The sequence below is a fragment of the Vicugna pacos genome, chromosome 7, assembly GCF_048564905.1.
Source record: "Vicugna pacos chromosome 7, VicPac4, whole genome shotgun sequence".
In the NCBI taxonomy this organism is placed as follows: domain Eukaryota; kingdom Metazoa; phylum Chordata; class Mammalia; order Artiodactyla; family Camelidae; genus Vicugna; species Vicugna pacos.
The window spans coordinates 65,065,593-65,074,597 of record NC_132993.1 but is presented as its reverse complement, the minus strand read 5'-3'; positions in this window follow the sequence as shown (position 1 = coordinate 65,074,597).

Here is a 9,005-nt window from a genome sequence, read left to right as displayed (position 1 = left end):
GACACTTTAATACTAATTTTTCCAATCTGTACACACAAGATATGTTTACATTTATTTGCTTATTCTTCAGTTTCCTTCATTAATATCTTAGTTTTCAGTGCACAGATTTTTCACCTCCTTGGTTAAATTTATTTCTACATTTTATTGTTCTGATGCAATTATAAATGAGGTTGTTTTCTTTATTTCTCTTTCAAATATTTGCTTGTTGTTATATAGAAATGCAACCTTTTTTTGTATGTTGATTTTATATCCTACGAATTCACTGAATTCATTTATTAGTTCTAACAGTTTTTGGTGGAGTCTTTTGTGTTTTCTATATACTTAGATCATTAAACCTGCCAACAAAGACAATTTTACTTTTTGTTTCTTATTTGGATAGCTTTTATTTCTTTTTCTTGCCTAATGACTCTACTTAGAATTCCCAGGACTGTTGGGTAGGAGTGGTGAGAGTAGGCACCCTTGTCTTGCTCCTTCTTAGAGGAAAATCTGTCAGATTTTCAACATTGAAAATGACATTAACTGTTGATTTGTTATATATGGCCTTTATTATGTTGAAGTATGTTCCTGGTATACCCAACTTGTTGAGAGATTTTTATTGTAAAAGCGTGTTGACTTTTGTCAAAAAAATTTTTTTGCATCTATTGAGAACATAATATAGTTTTTATCCTTGATTCTGTTAATGTGATATATCATGTTTATTGATTTGCATATGCTGAACCATTCTTGAATCCCAGGGATAAATACAGCTGGTTCCCTGGCCAGCAGTATTTTTCATGCTGAGCAGTCATAATCAAATTTTGGAAATAGGCCCTGATGTTTTGATGCTATCAGGAGAGGAATAAAGCAGTCAAAACCCTCATGAAGTATTATTTGGTGAGGTAGACTCTGACCAAGTCAAATGTTCTTATTTTATAACTGAAAGCAATGTAATGATAACCAGGAATATCCTGATTCTATAAGTGAAGAAAAATGAGTAAAATGTCAGTTGCAGTACAGTGATTGCCTATTGTTAACAAATGGAAGTGAGGAAAAGTTGAGCTGAAAATCTGATCTGGTCCCAAGGCCTAGAGCAGAACCAAGTCAGGTGACAGACTCCACCATACAATTTGCTGCAATTCTCCCAGACATAGTTTGTTCCACAGTGTGTAGCTCCTCTATTTCTTCACTCTGCATCTCAAATACAAGTGCCAAGTATCTTAATCATCTTCATCTTCTCACAGGAACAATATATTCTTGGGCTTTTCTGTCCCTGTTCTAGTCAAATACCAAAAGTTGTCAGAATACTCTTTATTACAGTGGTTTCTGTTGCTGTCTTCAGAGTACCTAAAATAGAAACAAGCATTTTCTCTTAAAAAGTGAAATTAAAAGAGGGGAGGATATAGCTCAAGTCATAGAGCATGTGCTTAGCATGCACAAGGTCCTGGGTTCAATCCCCAGTTACTCCTCTAAAATTAAGTAAATCAGTAAACCTAATTAACTCCCCCTGCAAAAAATAAATGAATAAAAAAGAAGGTTCAAAAAAAAAGAAAATAAAAATTGAGTTTAAAGTGGACTTAATAGAGTCATCTAAGAAATGTTTTTGTCATTTCAACTCTTAAATTTAAAAGCTGAAGAAACATCAATAGAATTTAAAGAACCTATGAAATTGATTTGACTTGATACAATCCTAAGTGGTAGCTTTAAGTAAGCCTTCCTCTTTCTTGTAAATTACCTTGAACAGAGCTGTTTATGAAATAATGTGCCACTTACCAAAATCCTGTCTTGGTGTTTTACTGTGTTACTGAATATCTTCCACTAAGGTTGGGCCAATTACACAGTACAAATTCTACTTTTTTTTCTTCCTGCCAACACAAAGGTCAAATGTCTGAGAAACCTTTGTTTGGATGGATTGAGTTTTCTTCTTGGGATGCTCCCAGTTCTTGGAGAAGACTTTTGAAGTCCCTGATGTTCATCCTTACATCCCTCTTCAGGTGACAGCTGAGCAAGTAATAAATTACATGCAAGGATTTTGAATGGTATAACAAACAACTCCTTTAACTAGTGGCACAGCAGGTAGTAACAAAGGAACTTCACAGCACAAATTCTTGGTTTTGGTTCAGTTTTTGAAACTAAATTAGAGCAGATTTTGGTTAAGGTCAATCTTTTAATTTACTACAGTGCTGACAATTTAATTTTTATTAATAGATTTTCATGTATTTTTACACTTAATTGCCTAAGATTCTGTTGCTTTTGACATCTCCTTAACTAGAATCTTTATGACCAGAATATTTTATAGTATCCTGATCATATTTTTACATGGTGATTTAATACATTCCAGTGAATACCAGATCTCCATTTCCTATTTGGATACTAACTTCAACATGTTGAAATGATCAACCTGTTATAAATCCTATCTGAGAGGAGACAAAGGAGATAATGACTAAAAGAATCAATACATTTTATATCCTTGATTAGAGGTTAACATTTCTATTGGAGTGTGTCCCCCACCACCCCAAAATTAACATTTCCGTTTCCATAAATATGAACTAGACCAGCAAGGGTGTGAACACAAACTTGTTCAGCTCTCTATTTCCCATAACTGGTGTACTTTCTTATTTGTGTAGGAGCAAAATCAGTGTTCCTGTCAGCAATGGAGAGATTCTTAATTATTCAGTGCACCTTCACATTTGAGTGTAAATTAACATGCCTGCCAATTTCTAAATATAACTTAGTGAAAGCTTTTGGTAAGTGTTTTAAAACACTGTCTATGGGTAATATGTGATTTCAGGCCACTCTCCCTTCCCCTTGCTAATGGAATAGTGATAGCAGAGATCATCCAGAGGAGAAGGGATTGTCCTATGTCATGTAGATTTGACTTGAAGAACAGTATATTTTCTAAAGTAGATTTACTTTTCTATTTCAGCTTAGTGGAGGTGAACAGTCAAAGGTGTTAGTTTTCCCTTGGAGAGTGGACATTGAACTTTGTTGGTTGCCTGTCATTGCTGTATCTGTGGGTCACTGTCCACAGAATTGATGGGCTGTATTTGTTCTTATAAATGAGAGCAAACTATATAGTCTGTTCTAAATATAGTAGATGATTCAGTTTTCATTCGCCCCGTTGTTAATGCATTTTAAAGCACTTTCAAAATGATTTTAGTTGACCCTTTCAATAGACTGGTGAGACCTTAAATTTGACCACTAAAAAAAGAAACAATTTGAGAAAATTTAACACATATTAGTGACCATAAAAATACCACCTTTTTATATACAATAATGTCACCTTTTTCCCCTAAAGTGTTATTCCAAGAATGATACTAGTAATAATCACCAAAGTACATGTTTTTTTTTAACAGTTCATGCATTCTGAGTTTGTAATCCTTATATATAACTTGCCTCCAATCTTTTGTTTGACATGAGAGTTGCTTTTAAATAAGGAAATATAGTTAGTTGACATGTGGTCCACCAATTTGTAAGCCTATACATTTTCGGTTCCTTGACTTGAGAATTCATTGATTTTCTTGATGCCTTTTTGAATATCTAGATGGTAAAGACTGAAAACAAAAAGGCCATGTTAAATAGATACTGTTTTAGACACAGCTGTTGGGACAACAGATAAAATGGATAAAATGTTCGGCAAAGAAAATATAACACTCTCCTACATAACTTAGTATCTTTTTGTTCCTGAAGTTTCATCCAGAGAAATTTTCCCCATTTGTATCCTAGTATCAGGTGAAAAGGTTATGAAAATTTCTTACCAAAGATAACAAAATTATAAATACAAATGAAATTATGTAATGTAAAGTTATATCCATAAAATGGAATATAATACTGTCATCAAAAGGAATGAAATAGAACTATGGGTACAGATGAGAGTGCTGAAGTATTTTTTAAAGGAGTGAAATAAGGTAAATAGTCAAAGAGTACATGATAGATATAGGTGTATATATAGATAGCAAATATGCCCACACATGATTATCATTAATACACATACAATATACACTCCACTCCATATTGATAGTAATAGCAGTTTCAACAGTTTCATTATTCTACTCTTGCTCTAACCTGCTGTTTTAATTACTATACCTTCATATATTGATTTTTTAAAATGATTTTATGTGAAGCCAATCTTGCGTTTTTAAAAAAGTTTTTATTTTTTTCTATATATTTACCCTTTTAATTAATTTTATAACTAGGCTATGAGGTTTCATGAAACTGAACAGGTTTTGAAAGGTATTTATTTGGATTTATAGAGTAATTGAAAAGGACTTTAGTTGGGAGGGTATAGGTCAGTGGTAGAGTGTGTGCCTAGCAAGCAGGAGGTCCTGGGTTCAATCCCCAGTACGTCTATTAAAATATATAAATAAATAAGGCTAATTACTTAATCCTCCCCCCACCCCCCAAAATTTCCAGGAAATAAAAATAGACTCTGGGTGGTAAAATACAAGAAATCAATATCTACATAGAACTGACACTTCCATCCCCATAATAGCATGACTCCGGAATTTAAGGTTCTTTCTGTTTTTCTGTAAACCCCCTTGAATTGTCTCCATAAAATTCATACTCTACTTTTAAAGAATTACAAAATTTTTCATTTACATTTCGTAAATGTTATGTTGGTTTTGTTGCTGCGATGCATCATTTTTCTGTTATAAGTTTTAACTGATTGTTGCTTTGGTAGAGAAATATTAAATTTTTATGTTGATCTTATATACAGCAAATCTGTTGAATTTTATCACTTCTGTGCATTGTAAATTTGTTGATTCACTTTGTTTATAGAAAAATCCCTATGTATTTTCTTTTATTCTTAAATAATGTCTTATAAAATCAGTGAGACATTAACTCACCTGGTTCTTCGCTCTAAAACAGTTTGTATAAAATGATAAATATTTTTCTTTGAAGAGTTTATAAAGATAAATGAGCTTTTGGTAATTTTATATGTTTGTGTTTTACATATATTTTAAATTTATTTTTAATAATTTTTGGCACTTAGTCCCTAGAAGTTTGTCCTTTTTATTTTTTTTTTTTCATTTTATCTAGGTTTTCAATTTTGCTGGTATAAATTTGCCAACATTGCTCTATTAGAATTTTTAGTTCTTTTTTCTACTGATACTTAATTACTGTTTTTTTTATTGTAATTACTTCCAGTGTCCTTTCTCTTCATCATTGATTAAGTTGCAATTTTTTTAGCTATCATTCTTTGCAAGTAACAATCTTTATTTTTCCCTATAATTTTCTACTCTTTTGTTATTTTGTTATTTTTAACCTATTTATTTATTTATTTATTTTGCTTTATACTGAAAGAATTTCTAAGTTTGAACTTTTGGTTCACTAATGTGTTTTTCAACTATGTTTAATCTGCTCTTTACCCATATGTTTTGTTTCACAACAACAATTAAATGCTTTATTTGTTAGATCTCTAATTTGTTTTCTTTTATTGTCACCTGTTTTTGTTTTATAGCATCTTGTTTTAATTTCGGTAATGATTCTGTTTGTTCATTCCTAAAGGCTCATTTTGAACTCTTCTGATTTTTTTAATACCTCTAATTTCTTTAATTGTTATTATTGTTCTTATATTGTTGTGCCTCTATCTGAAATATTGGCCTTCTTGAGTTTTTTCCCCCATCAATTTCTGTACATCCTTACCAGCCTGTCTTGTGGCAGCTACATCAGTTTCCTCTTTGGCTGCATTGGGGTGACCTAGAATGCTGGACCCCTAAGTGTTCACAGGTGAGGTTCTGCCATCTTTGGGGATGGCCTTGCGTGTGGCAAGCACCAGGCTTACCCTGTAGGCGTGCCCTACAGCTCTGTCTACTGCAAATCCCTCTTACTCTTCAGGCGTTTGTATTTGTATCACTGAGCTTAATTTTCATCTATTTTCTGTCATTTTTCAGCTTCCATGTAGGTGAGGGAGATAGGAACATGAATTCATTATCTGAACATAAAAAACTGTTATGCTACTTTTATAATGAAAACTTTTTTTTTAGGTTAAAATGTGTATATAGTGCTTGGAAGGTATTAATTTCATTATAAGTGTCTGTTGAACTGAATTGAATTTTACAGTTTCAGACAATTAAACTTTAATAAGCATAGATCCTGATACTTAATCAAATTTATCTCTTTCACAATCAAACAATCCTTTATTACTATTCTTTTCCAAAGAGTACACACACTTACAAAACACAGAGCCGTTTATTTACTTTACTGAATTACAGAATATACCGCAGTACAACTGCTGGGCACAGAAACTAGGCCCAATACATGCCTGCCCTTTACATGAAAATTCTAACTAGCATTCATTCATTATCTCTTTCACAAGTCATCTGTTCATTACACTGAAAAGTGCAAAGTTTTATAGATGTCTTTTTTTCATTGGCTTTCTCAAAAATCATAATTAGATACTATAAATTAAAAGCTGGCATTTACTTGACACAGGAGAGGAATTTTTCTCTTCAAATATTTTTTATGGTATAACTTCAAATGTTATAGTTGCTCATGCTCTGGAAACTCACTTTAACTTGGCAAATTTTTCTAATGATTGCCTCTTGCTTCCTAAGTTCTATAATACACTTTGCCCAAAAGTAGTAGAATTTGACTTGAAGATGAACTAGTTTTTAAGATTTTAACTCTGAAATTAGCCTTATTTAAAAGTAATCATTTCTTAAAGTATCTGAGCAATTTAGTGTTGTTATATATATATTGATATATATATATATATATCTCAAAGGCAAATATTAATATCTCATACATAGAAGGCTCTTTGATCTAATTTAAACCACAGAGAGATTATATGATAAGCAAACGTTAACGTAGAATGAGAACCTTGAGTAATGCGTTACAGACCTGGTCAGGTACTTTTTCCACTGCTCAACCTATTTGCACTCAATTTCAGGGCTCTTCTTCCTCTAAATACTGTGCATTCTCTAAAACACTGGCAACAGGCTCATGGCCAATATGTCCACGGAATGATTTTAGATGATATGATACCTTCTCAAAAATACATCTTACTTAAATATGACATAGAACAGCTTGGAGAAAGTGAGTAATACTGCAGTTAAATGTTAAAATAGTGTGTCATTTTTATTCCATTTTGTATCAGATAAACCACATCACAGTCATTCTGGTGCAGTTTTAGGTTTATATCTCTTTTCCTTTCTTCCTCTTCCGTGATTTCTGTGGGGAATTTATTGATTATAGAAGACTTTTCCTTACCACTGAGAAGCTTTTACTTTTTAATTTTTTTTTTGTTTGGTTTTACTTTGAAATAACTGAGAACATTTTGTTGGAATGAAAACTGGTGAGCCTAGTTTACAGTACATAATAAAGTTACCACTCTGCATTCGTTACCAGGGGGATTTTGCCCCTTTAAATCCTTGTTTTAAGTAAAGAAGGTGATTTGGGAGCCAGGGCAGATTATTCTGCAGGGAGAATGATATCTTCCTGAAAGCTCACTTATTTCTAGTTTAGTTTTGGTCAGGTTTGTGAAAAAAATATTCAAAAGGATGATCTTGTGCCAGTTTGTGGTATAATTACACAGCATTGCTCAATGCTGAAATACCCATTTTGGGAAAAGTGGAACCTTTTTCCTGCCTGAATCTCACGTTGAGGTTCAGTTTTGTTCTCATGTGATGAGAAGGCAACATGGAGAAAACCATCCCCACAATTTTCTTCAAAGGCAAGATCTAAAAGGCAGGATCCAAGAGGGGAATTGCCAGGGTGATGGAGTTAAACTCATACTTACAGCTTTCATTATGATACAGTTTATATCATTGATCAGATATTTAAATGCAGAAAATTAAACCATAAAATCATTGAAGAAAAAGAATCATTTTTAATAATCTTGGAATATAAAAGATCTAAGAATGTTAAATATTAATGAAAGTCATATAAGAAAGGTGAGATATTTAGGTAACACAGAAAATTAAAAGGTAATTAACAAACAAAAATTAGTTGTAATACAAATAACATCTAATCATGTATATATGTGATATATACATTTCTAAAAGAAAAAGGAACAAAGACTACCAGAGTACTGTGGAAAGTTCATTTAAAAATCAAACGGTCTTTTTAAAAAAAAAAATTCAACCTCATTTAAATAGAAATTTGTTCTGAAACTTCAAAAACAAAATTAAAGACAGATTGATATATTCAACCAATAGAATGCTACACACAACATGAAAAAATGAATTACCAATATTTGTAGGCATACTGTGTTGCATTAAAAAATCAGAAACAAAAATATTCATATATGATTTAATTTATATTCAAGAATAAGCAAAACTCTTGTGATAAAAAGTCTGTTTCTCTCTTGAGAGGTTGGGTACTTGAAAATGAACAAAAGAGATTCTGGGGTACTGTTTATGTTACATGTCTTGATTTGAGTAGTAATTGCACAGGTATATACATATATAAAACCTCATTGAGCTGAACACTTTTATTACATACAAAATAACCCTCAATAAAAATAAAAACCTTTAATGAGATAATCTCTCAGATTAGCAATGATAAAACAACTTAATCTTGAAATATATATATTTTATAGTACAGTTTTTTTATTTTTAAAATTTTTTTATAGAAGTATAGTTGACTTACAATGTGTTAGCTTCTGGTGTACAGCATAGTGATTCAATTATATGTATGTGTATATATATTTTTTCATTCTTTTTCATTATACGTTATTACAGGATACTGAATGCAGTTCCCTGTGCTCTACAGTAAGACATCATTGTTTATCTATTTTATATACAGTAGTTTGTATCTTCTAATCCCAAACTCCTAATTTATCCCCCTTACTTTCCCCTTTGGTAACCATAAATTTGTTATCTATGTCTGTGAGTCTGTTTTAGATGCCACATATAAGTGATATCACAGGGTATTTTTCTTTCTTTCTGGCTTACTTCACTTAGTTTGACAATCTCCAGGTCCATCTATGTTGCTGTAAGTGGCATTATTTTATTTTTTATGGCTGAGTAATATTCCATTGTATAAATATACCACATCTTCTTTATCCGGTCATCTGTCGATGGACA